At 36.2% G+C, this 23,440-nt stretch overlaps 2 protein-coding genes across 4 annotated transcripts in view; one reads left to right on the forward strand and one right to left on the reverse strand.

The window, feature by feature from the left end:
- RnrS (ribonucleoside-diphosphate reductase subunit M2) overlaps positions 1–23,440 on the reverse strand; it is a 98,008-nt gene that overhangs the window by 66,175 nt on the left and 8,393 nt on the right. The window lies entirely within an intron of this gene.
- The window catches only part of LOC150101035 (uncharacterized), a 63,468-nt gene that overhangs the window by 4,014 nt on the left and 36,014 nt on the right, over positions 1–23,440 (forward strand). The window contains exon 1 of one of the 2 annotated variants that reach the window (XM_090401317.1): positions 14,891–15,026. The exons of the other annotated variant lie outside the window; for it this stretch is intronic. The gene's annotated coding sequence lies outside the window, so the exon portion shown is untranslated. Of the gene's footprint in view, positions 1–14,890; positions 15,027–23,440 lie in introns of those variants that run through there. 2 annotated transcript variants of the gene reach the window in all.

Consider the following 23,440-nt stretch of genomic DNA (forward strand, 5'->3'; position numbering starts at 1 on the left):
AACTTCAGTCACGGAAAGATTCATACTCTTAAAACAACATAGCGAGGACTTTATAAAGTTATAAGAGACATTAGCAAATTAAAAGATTGGAGCTATGAAGATTTAATGAAATGAAACATTGTAAAGATTTGCACTTAAAACTGAGCGACAATCAAGATTCCGACAATCGCGATATTAATGGTAGGACTTTATTTGAGGAATAAAAACTTGGCAATGTTTTATTAAAAAAGAGTTGGCTCCTCAGAATGTTTTAAATTATATATACGAAAATAAATTAACCGACACGCTTCCGAATATTGCGATTGTAATGCTTATTTATTTACCATTACCAATATCCGTAACATCAGGGGAAAGAAGTTTTTCAAAACTGAAACTAATAAAAAATTATTTGCGTCAACAGTGTCTGGAACGGATTTATCAATTATATCAAATGAAAATAATATTATTGATTCATTACACATTAAAGATATTAAAAATTTTGTGGCGGCTAAAGCAAGACGGATAAATATGTAAAATAAATCTACATTTATCCTAATTGTTATCTAGTTAAAAGTATATCTAAAAATTATCTTTGTTATGTAATAATATTTCTTTTTATATTAAATTAAAAGTAATTTTTGCTTTTATATATATATACTAGGGGTCCCCCCCTGACGCCTACGGCGCCTGCTCCCCTCCCCCCTAGCGCATACGGCGCCCAACCCTTGAGTTCCGGACTGGTAGGCCTGTTCTCCTTGTATTCTGATGACTCGAATTTTGAAGACTCGACACTCAGGGTAGCCCTGAGTTTCAAAAAACGTTTCAAATAACTTGACAAAAAACGTTACAAAAAAAGGCTTATCATTTTATATTATAGAATAGATATTCTGTTGTATTTATATATTAACGAAATAAACATTTTTGAAAATTATTATTATTAAAAATTCCTTATTAATGAATTTTAGTGATTACAATGTTTTACTATTGTTAAATAAAATTTATTTTTATGTATGCGTAAAAACTGTTTTGTACTTTTAACAAATTAAAATTTTTCGGAAAAATTTTTCATGGAAACTTGTTTTATGGGGATGCTGAAAAAGTTTAGCACAAGGGCGCCTCCTACCCACGGCGCTGCACTAGCTGTTATTACTGATGTTCGAAATTTTTGCTTTGATTGCATTAGTTTGTAATGCCTGTTCTTGAGTTGCTAGAATAAATCCTTCTGTTTCTTTTTTAATATATTGTAGCTATTGTCACGTCTTGTTCACGTCAATTTTTTTCGTCAATTTTTTTCTTCAGTATCTGGAAGAAATTGGCCATGGAAGGGTGTATTTTTTTCAGCGCATCGATTATTTTGCTGTTCCTTTTTGTAATCGGATTTATTTCCTGTTGCTTTTAGAAGGCCCTCTTGTGTAATTGCTTGAAGCATTTGCTCAGAGCTATTGTCGATGTAACTTTTTAAACTAATTTCTTCTTCTTCCACAGTCTGTCTCACTTGCAACAGACGCCGTCCACCTATTCTCCTTGGTAGGTACAACCGGTCAACATCACTTTGTGGATATAATGCATGATGTGTAGGCATTAATTTTCTAGTTTTACGGTCCAATTTGTCCAGGTCTTCTTTTGTCCAATCTATTATGTCAGCTGTGTATCGGATCACTGGTATAGCCCAAGAATTCATTGCTCTAATTATGTTTAATCCATTTAGTTTTATTTTCGGAATATATTTAACTCTTTTGGTGTATTCTGCTGCTGCCTGTTGTTTAACTTTCGAGTGAATATCACTGGCTTCTAATATTACTAGGTATTTATAGTGTTCGTTAGCTGAAATTGCTTTCATGTATTTCTCTTGATCAAAACTAAAATAGTTAGTGTCATTAATTTTTCCTCATTTAATAGATAAAATTACTCATTTATCTAAACCAAATTCCATTTTGATGTCCTGACTGAAAATATGAGCTGTGTTCAGTAAAGAGTCTGTTTGCTGTGCCGATTTTCCATATAACCTCACGTCATCCATATACAACAGATGGGAAATTCTAATATTATATTTAGGAATTTCATATCCAAATTTGTTTTCTTCAAAGTCATAGACAAAGGTATCAAAGAAATGTTGAAGAGCACTGGTGACAAGGAATCACCTTGGAAAATTCTACGTTTAATGCTAATATCTTCGAATCGTTCATTAATAACTATTAAGGTTGCTTTCCATGATTTCATACCAGCAGCCAGAAACGAACGTATGTTTTTGCTGGATCCTAATATTTGTAGTGATGTTAGGATCCAGGAGTGTGGGAGGGAATCGAATGCTTTCTTATAGTCTATCCATGCCATGTTTAAGTTAGTGTTTCGTCTTTTTGAATTTCTGAGAATCATTTTATTAATAAGGATCTGGTCTTTTGTGCCTCTAGATTTAAATTGCCTTTTTATTCAATCGGATAAATCATCTCATAAGTAGTGGTATATGGAATTTACTATGATTGCAGTGAACAGCATAGTTGATAGGCATGTTGTTGGACGATAGTTACTTGGCTCCGCATCCTTATCCTTATCTTTCATGAAGAGAAATGTACGCTCAGATATCCTCTCGTCTTCCACTGAACCTGACTGCAACAAATAATTAAATTATTCTGCTATTCGATCATGTAGACTAGTTAGATGCTTTAACCAAAATCCACGTAGTTCATCTTTGCCAGGTGCACGCCAGTTTTTAATTTTCTGACTTGTGCAGTGACCATTTCTTTAGTGATAATGACATTTTGCATTTGATTTTGTTTCATTTCTGATTCTATTTCCTTAATCCATGAGGCATCTTTATTATGTTCAATAGGATTATCCCAGATTGACTTCCAAAATTTGAGTATTTCTTTTTTTTTCTTTTTTTCTGGTGAATGATTGTTTTCATTTGTCTCTGGAGAGACTGAAAGAATTGACGTTGGTTCTGTCGAAATTGTATATTGGTTTACTGTTCGTATCTTTTAATTCTCTGTGCAGTCGCTATAATTCTTTGTTTTAGCTCTTCGGTAACTTCGGTAATTGTTTTGTTGGCTAAATTATATTTGTTAATCAGTTTGTTTTTGATGTTGTTATTTTTCAGCCGTACTTCTTTAAGTTGCTCTGATCAGGTCGAAATTTATTGATTTTTGTTCCAACTGGATTTTCCATGGTACAGATTGTTTCATTCTCGGCTTTTGCTCTTTCGGTTTGCAACCAAGCTTCACTGTAATGATATAGGCTGTGCTGTATAGCAGCTGATTTGTTTGGTTGTAATGGTTTTTATCACAGAATTCGTGTCTAAGAGAAGCTGTTTTAGCTTAGATTTACGTAAAGCTTTTAATGGTGGTAGTCTCATACAGTCATTTATGGAGTTCATATATTCCAATATCCCTGACTTCATTATACAACATACTTCTGTCAAAACATTCTGAGGTATGTCGTCAGTTTGATGCTTACTGAGTTGAATTCCAAAGTTAGATATAGCTGCCTCGTGATGAGTTGATGTTACTGGAGTTGTTGGTTTGCATTATTATTATTCATCTTAGTCGTCTGAGCAATTCAGGTATAGGCTTTTCATGTCCTGTTCCTGCTCTGCAGATGAGGTTGGTATTTCCATCTTAGTCTTGAACGTCTGCGGACAGAATATCAACAAAATTGTAGCCAATTTTGCTGATATTCTTCTATTTCTTGTGCGATGTTATTTGTATCTAATCGTTCTCTTATTTCTGTTTTTCTTTTTATCTAATCTAGTGAGTCTTAGAAACTTCATCTGTTCTTCTTCCAATCTTTGTCTGTTTCTTTGTTTTAGAATCCAAGTTTCACTTCTACATTATTATTATTATTATTATTATTATTATTATTATTATTAAGAGCGACCTCCACGGAGTCAGGTACTATACGCACCAGCTATCATACTTGTTCTGGAATTCATTTACACTGCTTGCACATACATCCAATGGCAATCTATTCCAGTCGCGCACCACTCAATGAAAGAAAAATCTTCACCTCTTCTTAGTGTTATTCATTCTCAGCATCAAGAATACCTACCCTCTTGTCTTTTCTCCATCTTCCATAAAATGAAAAATCCCATCAACTGAAATCCTGTATGTCCCTTTCAGAGGTTTTTAAATCTCAACCATATCATCCCTCTTTCTCCTGTTTGTTAGTGCCTGCAGTCTACAAATTCTCAAATCTGTCTTCATAGTCAGTATTCCACAATCCTGATATCATTTTTAACACTCCTTTTCCCGGTCTCCACAGGATCAAAATCACAACGGAAACCAGGAGACCAGACCTGCGAACACTAATCCAAGTGAGATCTTATCGATGTCATTTTGCCTTGTAAAAAGGCAAAATGACATCGTTACATGTTAAAGTTCGTTTCAGCATTGCAATTATCTTTTGAGTTATATTTGCAATTCTTGCTACTTGACCCCTGAACTTCGACTTCATATCTACTAACACTCCAAGATCCCTAGCCTGATCAGTTTCTTCTAGCATAATCCCACCAATATAATACGACATTGGATATCTAATAACACCAAAGTTCATGACTTTATATTTACTGATATCCATTTTCCCATGCCCACAATTCAAGCCTATTCAAATCATTCTGCAAGTATAGCATATTAGTCGCATTCCTGATTACACTATCTATCTTTGTATCATCAGCAAATGGCTATATGTCACCTGTCAAATCCCAATGTCATTAATGTATAGATTGAACAACAGTGGACCATGAACTGATTCTTGTGGTACACCACTGGTTACCTTAAATTATAATAATAATATGAGACCAAATCACATCATGGAATAATTTCATACCTAATTTAGCGAAAGGTGTTAATTCTCCAATAACTTATAAAATTTTAAATAATCTGAATCAAGAAATGGGTGAATGTAAGAATCGTGATTGATAAAACTGTATGGCTACAGGATTGGTGGTCATACTGCAATTACAAATACCGTAATCCAAAAATAATCTCATTTCTGTATAGGATTCAATGATATATTAAATAACTAACTGAAAAAGATGGTAATAATATGCAACTGTGCAAATATACTAATGACTCTCAGATCAGGACCTACAAGTTTCATAAATAGACTATGGGATGGAGAACAACCACCAGAATCCATGCAGAAGGCATTATTCCAGTTTACAAAAAAAGGCAACGGCAAAGACTGAAAATCATAGTATAATAAGTCTTCTCAATAGTCGTTACAAAATATTCTTTAAAAAAGAAAATGCCTAGAAAGTCATTATAGATAAGATGATTGATGAACAAAATGCATTCCGCAAGGGCAGATCCTGCGCAAATGGTTACTCTTTGAAAATATTAATGGAAAAGCACAAAAAAATTCAATGAACTGCACATATAGCAGGTACAGAGTATAGCCTTTGACCATGGGAACAGAAATCAAAAGTTTGCACCTGAAGTATTTTCAGGAGGTATTTTGTTTGCTTACATTTGGATAAAGGATTAAACCAAGTACTCTATATATCTACTCTATAATTTCTTGATATCTTTAATTTATAGTATAACCAACTGGAAAAACTTCCAACAGCATAATGTATCAGTTGAGCCTCCGTAGCTCAGTCGGTATAGACGAAGCCCTTTAGTCGGAAAAAGTTAGTTCGATTCCAGTCGGTGGCGTGAGGAATATTTATCTGGTCTCTTTCGACAAATGATGAGTTATTTGATCCCATACGAAGAAAGAGCGTGTTTTTTTTTTTTTCTCCCGGAAATTCGGATTTTCTTGTCCCTTAAAGTAGAACACGCAATTTACAGACAAGAATACTTAGAAGCATAGATGTAACCGTCTTATCCTCGTATTACGGTTAGGAAATCCAAGGATACTTGGAAGGCCGTGGGCACTTAAGTTCCTGTTATGCCACTGATGAATGAATCCGTTGAAATGAAATTTCAACGTACATCCGTTGAAATGAAATTTATGAGAACTGCAGGATATACAGGTAATGGCCAAAAAAAAAATTTAAACAGTAACACGTTTAGATTAATAAGGCGTTAGTCCGCCAGGGGCGTCTAGTACAGCCTGTATTCTTCGAGGGAGACACTGTCAGTGCTTGGAACTCAACAGGCGGAATTTTACGTAACCACCAAATTTTGCAGAACCACCAAAACTTTTCACAGTTGGAAACAAGCACTGTGACTGGTAAGTTTCCTGCGGGTGGCGCCACACACGTATTCGTCCGTTTGCAGCAAAGGATGTGGACGTGGATTCATCAGACTGTATCACATCCCTCTACTATTGTGTAGTCCACTGCCTGTGACCTTTTCACCATCGAATGAGGCCACGTGCGTTGTAGAGAGTGATCAAGGGCTTGTGCAACCTGACCATGATATCCAGCTCTGTGTAGTTCCTGGTGCGGAGTTTTTGTTCAAATGGGTTTCTCATGACTTGTCGAATTGTTCATACAACTGCTCAGCAGTAGCCTGCCTGTTTTTCGTGGTACAGCGCACTAATGCTCGAACGTCCCTCTCTTGCAGTGAGCGCTTTCGTCCACTATTGCATTTTGCTGATGATGTTTGTCCACTGCCATGCTGACATAACCTTAGAGACTGTTACTAGCATGTGCAATTTCAGCTGTTTTGGTCACAGATTCACCTGCCGGCCGGACTCCAACAATCACGCTCGTTTCAAGGTCACTGAGATCCTCTCTGGATTCCATTCTAACATGCAATAAACAGTGGCAGGTTTCCGTTTTACCTTTATACACACGTCCCTAGGAATGTCGGCAGAACATTTGCATATCAACTGCATCTGTGTTTGGTGCATCGTAGACGCTGCATTGCAACTACCAATACCTCAGTGCTTCCCTTTTTTTTTTTTTTTTTTTGTTGTTGTCCATTGCCTGTATGTTAGTAATCCGGGTGAAAACGAAGATGATAATCAGCCTGTATTTTCACCCACTACAAGGGAAAGGCCTCTCCCATTGCGGGAGAGTTGGGTCTACTTCTTCCCATGGCGACCCGGTCCATCTTGGGAGAGTGTATACATATTTGATTGAATGACCCTATGAAGTCACATAATCACAAACAACCATGCCCTAGGCGGGATTCGAACCTGCAGTCTCTTGGTTGGAGAGCGGATGCACTAACCGCTCGGCCAACTAGGCCAGCGAAAAACAAAGAGGTCATCATGGGCAAGATGCATCGCGCCATGTAACGAGTCACGTGGCTGAATTGGTAAAAATTGGATGAATATAATGCTCCCAAGTTAGTGCAACTGTGTCCGGGTGAAATAGCTGTGAGAAAGGAACTGACGGAGTTCGAAACCGGCGTTGTGATAGGATGCCATATTGGCGGTAAATGTAGATAATATGACACGTTAAATGCAGAGTTTCGAGCATCGACTGGAACATCTGCACAAAAACATTCAGAACCGACACCATCGGTTCCATGGTAGGCGTTTCTTAGCAAGACTTTCACTGACTCTTCTTTCACTACGCGTTATTCCCGCTTCCTATGCAGGGTCCGCGTGTTACTTAGATGCGACTACTTGTTAGTACCACTCCCAACCGACCTGTTGCCTAGTCTGCCGCTTGGGGGGATATATTTTTGACTGTAGAAGCGTATATTCACGGGGCCGGTTTGCCTGCTTGCGGGATGAAAAACGCCAGATAAACTGCCGGAGAAAACCCTACTTCCCACGCCCAAGACCGGCTAACGTGGCTAAGCCTAAGGAAGATCCTCAAGTTCCTGACGTCTTCGACGGGAATCGAACCTGGGACACTCTTTCCCAGGCATATGGTTGCGAAGCGCAAAGCCACTAGGCTAACCGCGCGGACCAAGACTTTCATGTTATTATTTATTCTCTGTAAAATTTGACTAAATGCCTTATGCAGTTTCAATAACAAGGGTGAAATCTAGAAAATCTCTTTTGCTCTATGATCAATCGCACTTGGGATTGTTCCTGAATGTGTGCTATCAGAGGCTGTGTGGATAATGGGTAAGTACAATGCACCAACCGCACCTAGGTTAACGCAGCAAAGAAAACTATAGCGAGAAAACGTCATTGTTTATAGTTAAAACAATGAAATTAGTCGTGAAGTAGTCTGTGAGGAATTGTAAGTAGAACTTACAGTTCAGTAAATTACTGCCAATTTTTTTTAAAATATAGTTAAAACAATGAAATTAGTCGTGAAGTAGTCTGAGGAATTGTAAGTAGAACTTACAGTTCAGTAAATTACTGCCAATTTTTTTTTCAGGTAGAATAAATTATTAAATGTACTTGAACCTGTTTTGGCCAGATTGTGTCGTAGTAGCTACTAGTGATAGAAGATATTGTTCTTTTTGCGAATAGTTCAGTACATAATGGTACGAGTATATTAAAAAATTCGTTCTTAAGTTTAGTCCACTTCATATATCTTTAGTTCACGTCATTTCTTTGATAACAATTTCGAATAATGTCTCGATTCTTTCCTACATCGCTGCAGTTGCTTACAAATAGCAGCAAATACAACGCATATATATATATATATGCATATATATATATATATATATATATATATATATATATATATATGTATATATATATATACATAGGGGTTACCCCTATGTATATATATATATAGGGGTTACCTCTCCAAAAACTCGTGAGATCTCCCGGATCACTCAACAGTGAGCGACCCGCAGGATCAAAAAACTCAGCGTTGTTTCCCTCAGTAACAGGCTCACCCTGCCACTGAGAAGAACTCTGAGCGTTGGCTCTACCCCATGGCAGGCTCTAGAATGAATAAAGTTTTAAATTCTACATTTTCTTTCACACAATAGCTTTTCATTTCACTTGCATAAAGTTGATTAAGGCATCTCAAACAATTTTTGAGTCATCCAGGACTTCTTATTGCTCCGATAATGAACTGGAAGAGTATGCTTCTTAATGTTTTTGAAGGCTCATGGATGCTCACTGTGCCATATCACAAATGATTTCAGTTTATATCCAGCCACATTACCCCCCCCCCCAACAGAATCGTAATACTGTCTCTAAGAACTTTGAAACCAAAAATAGATTTAATTCCCCCTCCCCTCCCCCACCAAAACAAGGAGGTCATCCATATTAAATATTTGCTGTGGCAAATAATTTTCCTCCCTAATAATTTTATCCAATTTCTCCACATACTCCTTGGCAGCCTCTCATCGGCACTTGCAGATTCCCATACATTTTCACATTATGCAGCACAAAACGCTGCTTGAATCTCATGAACCAACCGGAAGAAGCGTTGAATTCGTAGTAGTAATCGGGTCCTGCTTTCTCCTTTCAACATGTTGAAGAGACTTAGTGCCTCCTTAGCGGTTATGGTCACAGTGCTAAGGAGGATGCGCTTTTGGTTCAGATCCTCTATCCATGATACAAATAGCTTTTTTTCCATATCACCGATAGGACCTTGTCGCTTCGTCACTATCGTCGATTTAATGAAAGTAGATCCTTTCATAACCTCTACGATTTTATCCTTATTTTTTAAAATGGTCGTCACTGTAGGATGACACCATCCGAAGTCATGTGCGATCACACTGACGGGCTTACTAGCTTCGTGTTGCTTTATAACTTGCAACTTCGTTTCAAGATCAATTGCTCGCCTCTTTTTCTGTGATTCTTCACCAGGGTTTTTGATTGGGCGTGTAGGGACCATGTTACACAAAATATCACCAAATATTTAACGATAAATACACAAATAACGTATTTCTCAAACACAAAATCAACAGATATTGAAGACACGTGCCGACTGCCGAGGGAGGTTGCCACTGAATGCGCTATTGCCACTGCACATGATGCATTGCTAAATAGAAATCTTTTTACTTGACGTTCGCTTGCGTCTTGTTCGAAAGTATAGTCGAAAATGTTATTTTTTCCTTTATGGGATCACGGACGTTTCTTCGCGCGGACGTAACTCGAGGGATGACTGATACACACACATACACACACACACACATATACAGTATATCTGTACACATATCAATGCAGTGGCGTAGCTGGAGCTGTTGTCGCCCCTCTCAATACACACCAAAAATACTACAAAAAGTCAAAACGACATATAGGGAAATAAATTAAAACACTATGTTTAGTTTTGAAGTAAAACTTTAATTCCAACATTCTAAAATGTTATTTTTCTTGCTATTCTGTTAGCAATATCGTCGATGACATTGGCGAAGTCTATTTCATAGTAACGTAGGTAATTCTTAATCAATTTTATTTAGAAAAACTCCTCTCACAACTAGCAACACTTACAGCAATTGTGAGAAAATTCGCAGTAGTATTACAATATTTGGAACTGAGTTCTCGAGACTGTATTTTAGAATTAACTGCAAAACTTCAAAAAGGTTCAAAGTGCCGCCCGGGACAGACTGCCTCCTTCGCTTCCCCCTAGCTACGCCACTATATCAATGGCTTCGTGTGTCCATTTCGGTTGGGTGGGCTGTCGTGTGGCTTATGCAACCTGCACTACAAAATTCACGTCAATTTGACTGTATGAATAGCTATGCTTCACCTACGCCGTTTATGTGAGAGGCACAAAGGGTTTACGCTTCGTGGTGAGATTAGATTATCTCACCCATTAGATGGCAAATACTAGAGTGAGACACGGATAATTTGAATTTTGATACGATTTTAAATGCAGCCATATAATACGCACAGAAATCGGAAAAAGTAATCACGTAGGAAATTATTATATTATATTATATTATATTTTCCTTTTGAACCAAAGAAAGGCTGAAATAATTCGTTTTACTTATTTATACACAAGTTCCAATCTTCGATTATAATCATACAATCTGTTAAAGCACTGAGAGAAAACGGGACATTCAGTAGATCGTGAACACTGTTGCCCATTGAAAATATGTGTTTCTCCAGTAATCAAACCCAGCTTGAAACTGTTTACATAACTCATTAAGCCTGCGGCCTGCCTCTAAATAACATAGATGTATAATATAATATATGTATAATAAAATATAAGCATACATATATATATAGCATTTTAAACAATCATATTATTACTCAAAAATTTTTAATTTTGATACTTTTCACAAGAATGAACTTTTTTTAATAAATCAGGTTTGTGTTTTAAAAATTCCTAAAACTGTATACAATTCATGTCAAAGCATTTGGTATAAATGCATGCTTTCAATATTTCGATTTTTAATTGGATGTTTTCAGTGGGGGCATTAGATCCAGGAAGACAGAAGCAAAATTCAACGGTTTTTAAAAGATACCTGTTTATCTGTGAAATATTTAAAAATTTCAGCCCATCTACTTTGGCAGGACTCGTCATTTTGTCCCATTCTTCGATCTTTTCACTGGTGACATAACAACATATACACACGCACATCAACGAAGCAGCCATATATGTTGCGCCACTAGCGAGTGCCTGTGAAATGATAATTTCAAGTTTTTATGGGCTGTGTGCTGCGTGCCAATATTCAATTTACTATTTCAATTCACAAAATAATTGACAAAATGGTCATTTTAGAAAAAAAATAAATCTAAAGCTCCTTCATCTTTTGAGCTAGGCCTACGAATGCCATCACCGAAATCTTAATGACAAATATTGCTGAATTGCCTTGAGACATTTATATTTAACCAATGAATTTTTAATTTAAATCAAAGCCTTTTCTGTTTCCTCTTTGTGTTTTCTTTTGTCATAATTAGATTCATGCTTTTACTTATATGCATCAGACATTTTAGGTTGGATAATGTTCAGTCAACCCTGTGAATTATAGGACAAAAATATGAAAATATTGCTCGCCAAGCCTTCATTTAAAATGCACACCGTTCTTTCAAAATGTGGCACACTCGTTCACTATTTACTATCAACTTATACATGCGCAACGTATTATTATTATTATTATTATTATTATTATTATTATTATTATTATTAAGTATTATTATTATAAACTTGCACACCAAGACAATATCCATGCAGTGTCCCACAGAAGAAAAGCGATAGAAAACAATAATAGACGAAGAAATAATCAACCAAAAAATAAGAAAAACAGACTGGGAACACCTGGCATCAGATTCAGCAGATATCTTATACAACAACATTAAACTCACACTGGAGGAAATATATAAGAAAGCTACAAAGAAAGTCAGAATTCGTTCAAAAACAACACAAAATCCTTGGATAACACAAGACTTAATCCTAGAAATACGCAGAAAGGACGCTTTATGGAAAGAATTAAAGCGATATCCAAATAACACAGCTTTAAAAACTGAATATAAGATAACAAGGAATCGCCTTACAACACAAATCAGAAATGCAAAAAGAAGCTACTATACAAAATAACCTCTGCACAAAACAACACAAACAAACCTGGCATCTGATCAATGAGATGCTAGATTGTGTTCCCAACGCCACCGCCTCTGAAACCATAAAACACAGCTCCATGAAAGACGCAAAACCTATCCAACAACTAGCAAATGACTTTAACCAATACTTTGCAGACTCCATCCAGGAACTGCACAGAAATATTCCCCCAATCACAAAACGTGACCCTCCACTTGGACCACAATCAAAACAGACATTATGGTTCCCAACCATAAAAGAAGCAGAACTTCTCTCTGCAATATCATCAAATCAAACCAAACAAAGGCCCAGGAATAGATGGTATAAAACCTAAAGATATAAAGCAACATGCAACTAGTTTAATTCCTATCCTACTAAAATTAATAAATAAAATATTTAAAACAGGATAGATACCAAGTATGCTAAAGACCGCCATAATCACACCCATATACAAACATGGAAAAAGAAATTTAATCAGCGGATCATACTGAAGAAACTCACAGCATACACAGAGACCTTTCATATCTCCCTGTGGTACTCCACAGGTTACTGGTAGCTCTGCTTCGGTTTGACCCGATACGTGTGATATACTTTCTATTTTGAAGGTAGTTTTTAAACCACCTGTGAAGAGGCCCGTCTATTTCAACATGCCTCAGCTTTTCTAACAAGGTTTGATGTGTGAGTGTATCGAATGCTTTAGTTAGATCAATAAAGACTACCATGGCAATTTTGTTTTTGCCTAAGGCGGTATTAATTACGTCTGTAAAGTCTTCCAAGAGAGATGTTGTTCCCTTGTTTTTCTGAGATAGTGAGGTTTATTCTATTAATAATCACAGTTTTTATATAAGAACTATACATTATATTACATTACAACGTAATATAATGTAATATATTGTAATATAATAATATTATTATATTATATTACATTGTAATGTAATATAATATAATAAAAGTTTACAGACTTACGGAAAACTTTCCTGCCTGTAACATATCTATCATACGAAGCTTAAACTAATCCACACTCTTAGCATTCACAGCGTACTCAGATCATGCATTCCACCACTTTCCACGTAATAAAAAAAAAAATAAATAAAATAAAAATCACCACTCCCTTGCACATTTTCCAGAGATAACCTCTAGTTCTTGTCCCTTCTTTATTTTCCACAATCTGAGAAATCTCTGTGTATCCATTCGGTAATTACCTCTCAAAAGCTTAAACGTCTCGATCATCTCATTCCTTTGCCTTCCATCGGCCAAACTCTGCAGATTACATGACTTCAATCTGTCCTCATAGCTAAAGAGTCCATAATCCTGAAATCATTTTTGTCAATTGTCTCTGTACCCTTTCCAAAGTACGTATCTTCAATCTCTCCAAGCCCAGATTTCAGTACAGTCATCCAGATGTGGCCTAAGCAGAGCAATGGAATCATACCGATTATGAAAAGCCTATCCAGGTTTTTTTTAGATGTCTCCTCATCCTCAAAAATTACGTAATAGACAAAAGTTAATAATAATAATAATAAACTTAACTTATATTAATATTTTGGTCTTAAAATGGTGAGTTACTTGGTCTCGTGGGATAAAAAAAGAATAAAGAAATGTTTAAAAAATTCGATCCCCCCCCCCCTACATATCTTGAAAACCAGCCGGAGAACGCATGCAATTGATAAAATACACTGGCCTTGTAACGAAGCTCATTTGCTGTAATTTAACAGTGAATCTTTAATCGATCAATAGGGTTAAGGTAGGTAGACTACCTACCTAACCTACTCTTTAACTTTAAACAAATTAAAAAAAAAAAAACATATATCCAAATTGACGTGTTCGTGAGTATATTGGAGAAATCAAATATGAGAAATAATATTTGAATTAGGGAAAAAAAATCAGTTATTGATATTTTTACCTTCCACGCTTATTGTGAGATATAATAAAGTGACACCCTGCCTCCCCCCCCCCAAGATTGTCAAGTAATTTATAAATGATTTTCAATACCATTCGTATAATTATTTATACTATACATACTACGCAATAAATCCAAATAGTTGAATTTTTATATTACGATTGTCCATTAAACTGCAGTATGAATGGCTTGTTATGTCAAAAAGACGGAAAAGAAAAAAAAAAAAAAAGCAAAATATCAAAAATCCATTTCATGAAAATTTATAAAGCACTTTCAAATTCCTGTAATATAAGAAAGCATCTTGCTTCTTTGCTGAATGCTTCCATTCCAAATAGCAAATACAATTTACGTCAGTTCCACAAGGCACCGTACGATATGCATTCACAATAGTGGTCACCTAGGAAACGGTGGAGAAGAGGAGAGCTCAAATAGGCCGGCTGATGCAAAATTGACAAATTGATAGTATTAACCCCATAAATTCGACAATTTCATAAATTACACACTCTTCATCATCTCCAGGATGGTAGGGAAGAGAGGGGTTTCAGTGTAGTGGTGTAACAATTCCTTGTTTTACATCCCCCACCCCCTTATTTGCCTTGTTCTATCACGCAAACAAACGACGCATACATCTCCACAACACCCATGCGCAGAACTGGCATCAGAAACTACCACTGTGTGCATGCTGCCACCATCCGCAAATTAAGCATTGGAGACGGGCACACACATACACACTTCTTTCCAGCCGAGCGGCGATAAGGAAAAAAAAAAAAAGAAAAAAAAATAGAAAAAAAAAAGTCCAGGGATTGATGCAATGACAGCAGACTATCCAGCCTCCACAAGCAATGTGAGGTAAGACTTTCTCAACATATTGTTACAATGACTCGAGATTGTTCGTTGCGTACCTATTCTGTAAATATAGCAACAGTTAGTTGAAAGCGCACCGGGGTGAATGAGCCAAGAAAAATGTGTTTGTTTGTTTGTAAATAAGGTCGTTTTTATATAGAGATATTTCAGTGCATGTGTCATCACTAATGTTAAATTTCTAGATCCTTTTCTTTAAGTGCAGTTTTGCACGTATATGATCATATCAATGGCAATGTCATTCTTGGATTTTGCAGTTCTAACTAAATTCAGTTTTATGTAATCATTTAAAAAACTATTAGGGAGAGTCTCGTGCAATGAATGGTGAAAATAGTTACAATAAAAAAACTTTAATAAACTGCAAACATATGAAGATTTGATCGTGAATTAGATGATATAAAAATGAATAACTGACATCGTAGCTAGACTCGCAGATTTAAATGCAATACTTAATCATTCCACTAGTCTTGTTGAACCATCTACCATCTGCAGCTAATCATTGAAGTTCACACGATATGGTTACAGTGGCTGAGCACGTTTTTTTTCTTCTCTGTTTTTATTTAAAGTTTAAGTAAATGAATGCTTCATTCTATGATGTTTCCATTCTAAATACGTGCGGTCTTTCCGTGACAAAAATTTTTAATGAGTTATTGCATGCTGTTCAAACAGTGCAGTTTCCTAACAAGCAATTTTTCTTCTGTGAACTATGTTACCGCTAAAACAAAGCAAAGCAGGTTTCTATCGTTTCTATTAATCCCTGGAGAAGAAAGAGAAAGTTCAAGGTCACTAGACCCAGGAATAAAGCTTTCATAAGGCTCATAATATGAGCAGCATAAAAAATGTATTTATATAAATTAAACTAGCCAGGTTCCTGAACATTTGTTGAAACTCATGTGGTATGATTATAATGAGTGAGGAGACTTTTAACAAAAGCCTGCTCAGTCGTCCTTACTTGATAATGCAACATATTTTGAAAACAAACAGCTACTGTTAGCACCATTCTTCGTTGATTCATTTCCTCCAATCATGCATATTCAACACAACTATACTTCTCCTTTTCAGTTAAAAAGAAATTGTACCGAAAACGCTAAATTCTAAATCATGAGCCAGCAGAAAATTAAAATAATAATAAGTGATGTCAAATATTCCAAAAGATGGAATATCTTCCTAAATATTTTCTTTTAAGACAGAACTACTTCTTGCTCGTGAAAGAATATGCAGAAAAGCCTGCCATTGCTGAAGATATCAAGCAATAATGACAAAGAATTTCACTGATCCCCAATATGCTGCGGTTGCCGTAATTATCTATCATCCTCAGTCAGTATAAGCCAGAAGCATTCTCCGTTTAAGTGTTCTTGTAACGCATCAGCCGATAATTCTTGTTGTGTAATTTTTCAATGTCTACTTTTCTGTGGCAGTGTTTGTACGAAGCAACGCCTGCCATATGGAGCAAAAAGTTGCGTCAGAAACAAATAACTTGATCAAGAGTGAAAACCACAATAATAGAAAAATTCAGGAGAATGAGCAGATAACTTCAAATAGAATCATGCTAAAATGAAGATATTGAAAATGAAAAAAAAAATCTTTATATTATTGGTATTCAAGAAGGTGTAAAGAGAGCTGGTAGTATCTTATTTAAACTGAACTGAACCCAGGTCTTTCCAACCAAAGGACATCACCGAAACCGACTAAGCTTTGGAAGCTCTTACAGTTGTTGTCTGTACGAATCTCACATCCACCCAACTTTCGATTACTGCTTTTATATTTGAGATGGTGCACCTAAGCCATTTCTAAAAATTATTGATGCACTCCAGAAGAGAACATTTCGGTTGATTGATGGCTCCTCTCTTGCAGACGCTCTTCAGCCGCTATGTCATTGACGGTCAGTTTCCACACTGTCTCTTCTACAGATATTTCCATAGTCACTGTTCAGCTGAACTATCATCCATTATGCCCTACCATTTCTGCTAAACCCTTGCCAGCAAAGGTTGGTCGGTTGGAAGTGGAACAATCGTTCGATGCTGTTGGCACCCTGCTGAGGACTGGCCACTCTCACAGGGTTAACTTCGGCCTGTAAACTGACGTATGTCAGACCTCTGTGCCCTCGGGGCACGTTGGGATATGACAACATTTCTGCTAAACCTACAGCATGAGCAGTAATTGCCCGACGTCCTTTTAAAGTTGAACTGCAGACTCACCGAACCTGTTACTCCCTGTCGTCTTTTATTCCATCTATCTCAGTTCTATGGAACAGCTTTCCCCATGAACTATTTCTCAAGGACTACAACCTCCAGTTGGTGTTTTTCAAGAAGAACACCAACAGACGTTTTGCTCCTGACCCCCCCCCTCCCCCCAATCTCACACACACATACACACACAGCATTTATCTGCTATAGGCCTTGTGACCGTTCATGTGTGAAAGTGATATAAAAATGTTCATTTGCGATCAAACTGAATGAGACCTGTTGGTAGGACAGGCTGTACTAAACTTCAAAAAATCAAGGTCTATATAGATAGAATGAAAGGTATGGGACGTCAGACACACAGTATTATACAGTAGTTCGGGTTTATTTAGTTTTGAGATATTATGCATGGAGGTTTACCGATTGTGCACGTTATTGTTTGGATTCAATAACGTGCACAAAACCTTCATCCACTATACTTTTAAGATGGCTGTGGTCTTTTTCTAAATAAATCTTCTAACTCTTTTTATTTAAAAGGGAGTAGGTGACAGTCCCTTAGCCCTGACGTTTTTGGAAATCGGTAAGTAGCTTCGCCAAAGTTCGGTACATTTCGCGGCATGCTAGATTAGAGGCTATTTCCTAATCATAACTAGTATCATTTGCGTGTACTCGGTGCCTTCTACCATCCATTTTGTTGAGTTGCGAGATTAAAAAAAAATTTTTTCTTCTGTTATTTATACGGTTTCCTTGATTTAGTCATGCTTTTAAATTCATCACCCAGTCGGTCTTCGCCGTGGCTTTGCGCTTCGTAACCATATGCCTGGGGAAGGAGTGTCCTGGGTTCGATTCCCGTCGCCGACGTGAGGAGTTTAAGGATCTTCCTCAGCCATAGCCAAGTTAGCCGGTCTTGGGCTTGGACAGCAGGGTTTTACCCCCCAGTTTATCTGGGGTTTTTCATCCTGCAAGCAGGCAAACCGGCCCTGTGAACACACGGATCTACATCCATGAATACCTAATCCCCCCCTTGAGGGGGCCTCAACTCGCCCCAATAGGGACGGGGGAGAAAAAGGAGGAAACTCCATATGAATAAATGAATAAATAAATTGCCACGGTTGAATTCAGCTGGGTAATAAATACACTGTTGTCTTTATTGACAGTTTGATAAAAAAAAAAATTTTTTTTTAATTTAAAAAGTCGATTGAATCTTGAACAGTCGATTGGATTGCATGATTCGTCCCCTATCCTCTATCTCAGGAAAGTGCTTACACGGAGTTTTACCGCACTCTTTCTGTATCGAGTAAGTTGGTCTCAAGATCGCACAACCTAAGATAATTTCTTAGAAGCTTTAAATTTAATAAGTTATCACTTAGTGTAGAGAGCATATAAGTTGGTGACAACATGGCCGTGATCAGTTTTTAGTGTTCTCACAATTGTACAAGAAGTACAGTGCATGTCAATCTTAGGAATATATTGCATTGACACACACACACACACACACAAAGGTTAGACTGTGATCTTATAGATTAAACATTCATTAATTCATAAAAAAATATTTTCAAGCTAGAATTAAATTAAATTTATTTTAGTTTATTTATTATTATTATTTTTTTGTATAGAATTGTTGGTGGAAAAATTGCACACAGAAGTATGCCTTTTATATGTTAAAGAATACGAATTTCTATGACATATCACTTCATCATAATATTTACTGAATAACGACTGCTTTCTATAATGTGTTTTAGATGTACTTTTGTTTGTTTGTGTGTTAATATGGATTTTGTAATGCAGTTAAATAGAAGCTTGTGACCAGTTGTGAATACCAAACTGGTCAGACAGACATCATTTGCTTGTCTAAACAGCAGGGCAAACAAAGTTTTGACAATAACAACGTGTAATGCTTCTTAACGTAACGAATTGATTTCGTTCTCATTAATCAGATTACTGCATAATTCTGCTTATTTACCTATGAATCCCTTCATAGATTACACGAAGGAACTCTCCTCTTCCCCCTTCGTCTATTTATGACTTGATTTGTTTATCCACTTCTAAAATGGCTTTGGAATGTCCTTTTAGGATATTGAGAGCCTATATAACTGGAATAATAAATTTACACTTTTTTTTTAATTAAAATTAACTCTAACTATTTTGAAGTAAGAAATTATAAGAAGGAAATCAGATAATTGCTTTCAAATAAAGTTAAGAAAAAACTAAAATTTTAGTCCGTGATTTTATCAAAGAACTGCTTTATGCGAATAAGATGTTAGTTGCTGTTAGGTGTCTAACTCTTGAAATTGTGTGTTCAATCACACGATGACTGCAGAACTTATAGCACATGAATGCCATAAGTGGGATGTGCAGAGATTAATATACAGACTTTATTCTTCTTGAACCGCTGGAGGTTTTACTCGTAGTTATTGGGAAGGCTGTTTTGTGGCATAGATGAAAAATGTAATATTAGGAGAAATAGATTCGGTAGGTTTACAGTTGAATGGATGGCTAGTTCTCGCTTGTGTTATTATAGATAGGCTTAGCAGAAAGTGGATAATGTAGACTCTCGAGAATTGTTTTGCATCCTCTTTACTCCCTACATATGGCATTCCTGCAACATTTTTTATGATTCAAAAAAAGAAATCGTAAGCAGTATACTTGCTGAGTTCAGAACGCAGCAAGTCGTAGAAAAGCTACTAAAGGGGGGGGGACAGCATAGAATAGCTGGTATATACCCTTAGAGGGAGAGAGAGAGAGAAATACAATCTAGAAGGTTTGTGAATTTTCATTTGGTGCTACCTGAATAGTTGAAACAAGAATTAAAAAGCAAATGCTCAATTACATATGCATCTTGCCACAATCTTGTCATAAATCCGAATAAGGGACTGTCATAAAAATTAAATTCAAGGGTTTGAAGTCACATACGAATACAATGATAAGTGTGAAAGCTGAAGGTGGTAAAATGGATCAGCCTTTATAATATCATCACCTGCCATTATTGAAAAAGTAATCACAGAAAGTAAACATAAGAGAATGGGAGGGGCAGTCCTCTCAACGGCTGGGTGAAAGATAAGCCAAAATGCGAGGTGGAATATCAGTTTTGTTTTAGATGAGTTTATTCATTTTTAATGGGGTCTCAACCGTGTATATTTTATAGATCTTCTCTTTGATCAGGAACCCCACATAAAATGGTAGGAGGTAGAACTGCAATTTAGCAAGGAAGCCTGGAATAACGGCTTCTTCGTTTCGTAATCTAAGAACTCAGGATTTGAACATTATTATTACCTGACACCTCCGAGGAGTCTAAGGATTCATCGTGGGGGGGGGGGGGGGGCACACCACTCCACTATACACTCACTGTCAGCTCTGATTCCTCCTACTACACAACGACGCTACTACCATCAACGCACAACGTCATCTATCTCCCACCTCCACCACCAACAGTATTTTTGTCTGTTTTGCATCCTCTTTATTATTTAATTCAATATAGTAATTCATATATTGAATTACTCCAAAGCATCGGTGATCTTAATAAATTACACGTTTAAATTTTTGCGAGGTCATTCTTTCTAAATTGCATTCACGGAATTGAGGATGGGTTGCTTTTGCCTTTATTTATATATATATATATATATATATATATATATATATATATATATATATATATATATCAACAAAAAATGACGGAAATTGAAAAAAAAATCAATTTTTCTAGCAAGAAACAAACAAAACCATGCAGTTATAAATGTATAAATAATTTAGCTTGCATTTTATTTTCAAAAAATAACAAAGGTAAATCGTTCGATATTTTAATATATATATATATATTTAAATTTTTTTTTATTTTTATTTTTAAGGCTTATGCTGAGGATTTTCATTCAACAGGTGTTTCGTTTATTTTTTAAAATTGGTTTATGGATAAGGAAATACTTCAATCATGAAAATACATTTAAGCCATTTGAAGTGAATCAGTTATGAAATTTAATATTTCTTATGACTGTAGTTTCCATGAAAAATGTTCCAATTTTTTCAATGTATGTAGTTAGAAACTTTAGCTGGAAAAACTTGGGTTCGAATTCCGTCTAGAATGCGAAAAACATTTATAATAGCCATTCAACCGAGAGCGAGTTAGCCGTATCGGCTAGCTCACTGTCAGTTGAATGGCTCCCGAAAACTCGGGTTTTTCATGTCTCAAAGACATGAAGGAATATCTCAGACACAAATACTTAACGTACTTATTATGTCTGAAGACATAAATACATTGCCCTCATAGCCTTAGTCGTTGAACCATTTTCAGACCGAAATCCAATAGCTGGAACATGAATTTTTTTTAAAAAAGGGGAGGGGATATCCGTGTATAAAATACAATGTAAAATATGTCAGTTTTCAATTGTGCTACACGAACATTTTAACTGTACGAGTTTCAAGAACTACTCTTTTTGCGCAAAACTTACCACAGAAGAAATGTTGACAATAGGATAACAATATCCTGTTATATCTTAAGCTTCTCTTCAATAACGACATGAATCTAACTCCGTTCGGAAGATAATATTAAACATACAGTAGCTTTACAACTTCAGGCCTCCATTAAACAAAATAATAGGAAAAAATAGGAAAAAGCTAGTGTATTATGTACACTAGCTTTTTCCTATAAAACAAGTATTGAGCTGATTCGAAACAGAGTCCATTTTATCCTCATTAAATACTAAATTCGTTTGTTTCAGTTGGTCTACGTCGGACAATGGTGGAAGATTTTTTTTCTTTAGGAAACAAAACTCACACGACAGATATGAGACTGGTTTATATAACTGCTACAAACAAACTCCGGAGAGCACATGCATTAATAGGCATACTCCCTTTATGGTCTTGGTTTTAACGCAATTCTAGTCCAGTCATAATTAGCATGTTAATAGCATGCGATTGTTACAAAGCTGTGTTTTGGTAATGTTACACTTTGATTTCTTAATTTCGCTTTTTGTGTGTGTGTGTGTGTGTGTGTGTGTGTGTGTGTGTGTGTGTGTGTGTGTGTGTGTGTGTGTGTGTGTGTGTGTGTGTGTGTGTCTCAACATATTTTACTTATGATCCTGACTATCAGATCTTATTAACCATAAACTCATACAATTCGTTCAGCAAGGAAGACCTTTCGTGATTTGGGTCCACTAATTTGTCGGCAAAGCTGCGCAGACACACGCACAAACATATATATTTAGCAAAAGACTAGTGCGGGTACGAAAACCAAAGATACTTGACTGGTCTTTGACTTTAAGGACCTGTAAGTACTACTAATACTACTACTACTACTTATTATTATTATTATTATTATTATTATTATTATAAGGTAGGCGCAGAGGCATTAATAGGTGCCTACGAGTATGTAGGGATGATATGCATCTGAAAGTTCCAGTTTACTGATTTGCAAAATATTAGTTTTAGATAATATAAAAATTTATAAGAAGCGAAGCCAATTCCACTATACACAACTGACCATCTCCACTACTTAATCCACAACACTGAATATCTCCAACAGCCCCTACAAAGAACGCCATCTACTACAAGAACGTCCACTACAGCCACCCATAATATTTTTTTGTTTGTAAATTGCGTGTGTTCCCTTTACCGGTTTCCGGAAGAAGAACCCTGCTACCTCCGTATGAGATCGGCTAACTCACGCTCATTGATAGAAAGATTTTATTATGATAGGCTTTGTGGGTAGCTCTAAAAGCGGGGGGAAACGTTAAGATCATGGCAGTGTAATTTTCATTTCTTAATCTTAAAATATTCAAAAGTATTGGAGGGTGGGGAATGTTCGCTATAAACTGCACGCATGCGCAGCCGTGCGGCAGCCATCGCACCAAGATGCCGAAGCGCACAGTACAAAGATTGATATGTTTACGTACATTTTCAGATGATCGAAAATATGTAACGTCATAATTTTGTTAAATAATTTTGGGAGCTTATAAATGTAAAGTATATTATGCACGTTTTTCGAAAATCGCTGCCCTGATCCAAGTCTGTCCGATTGCTGCTCAGAAGACACCATAACGTGCGCATTTACTTCCCTGGCTTAGAGGGAACTTTATCTAATTTGTCCAAGAATGAAATGTAAAATATTCCGATTAATGCACTCTAATTTAAAAACTCAACTCTCAATAATTTAGATCTGTTGGTCTTATTCGAATTCACGTGTTCCCCTTTGTTTCTTTGCATGCATGCCTTTTCATAAGTTGGATT

The sequence above is a fragment of the Typopeltis vanoorti genome, chromosome 12 (genome assembly GCF_054136105.1).
Source record: "Typopeltis vanoorti isolate ZY-2024b chromosome 12, IOZ_Tvanoo_1.0, whole genome shotgun sequence".
Classification (NCBI taxonomy): domain Eukaryota; kingdom Metazoa; phylum Arthropoda; class Arachnida; order Uropygi; family Thelyphonidae; genus Typopeltis; species Typopeltis vanoorti.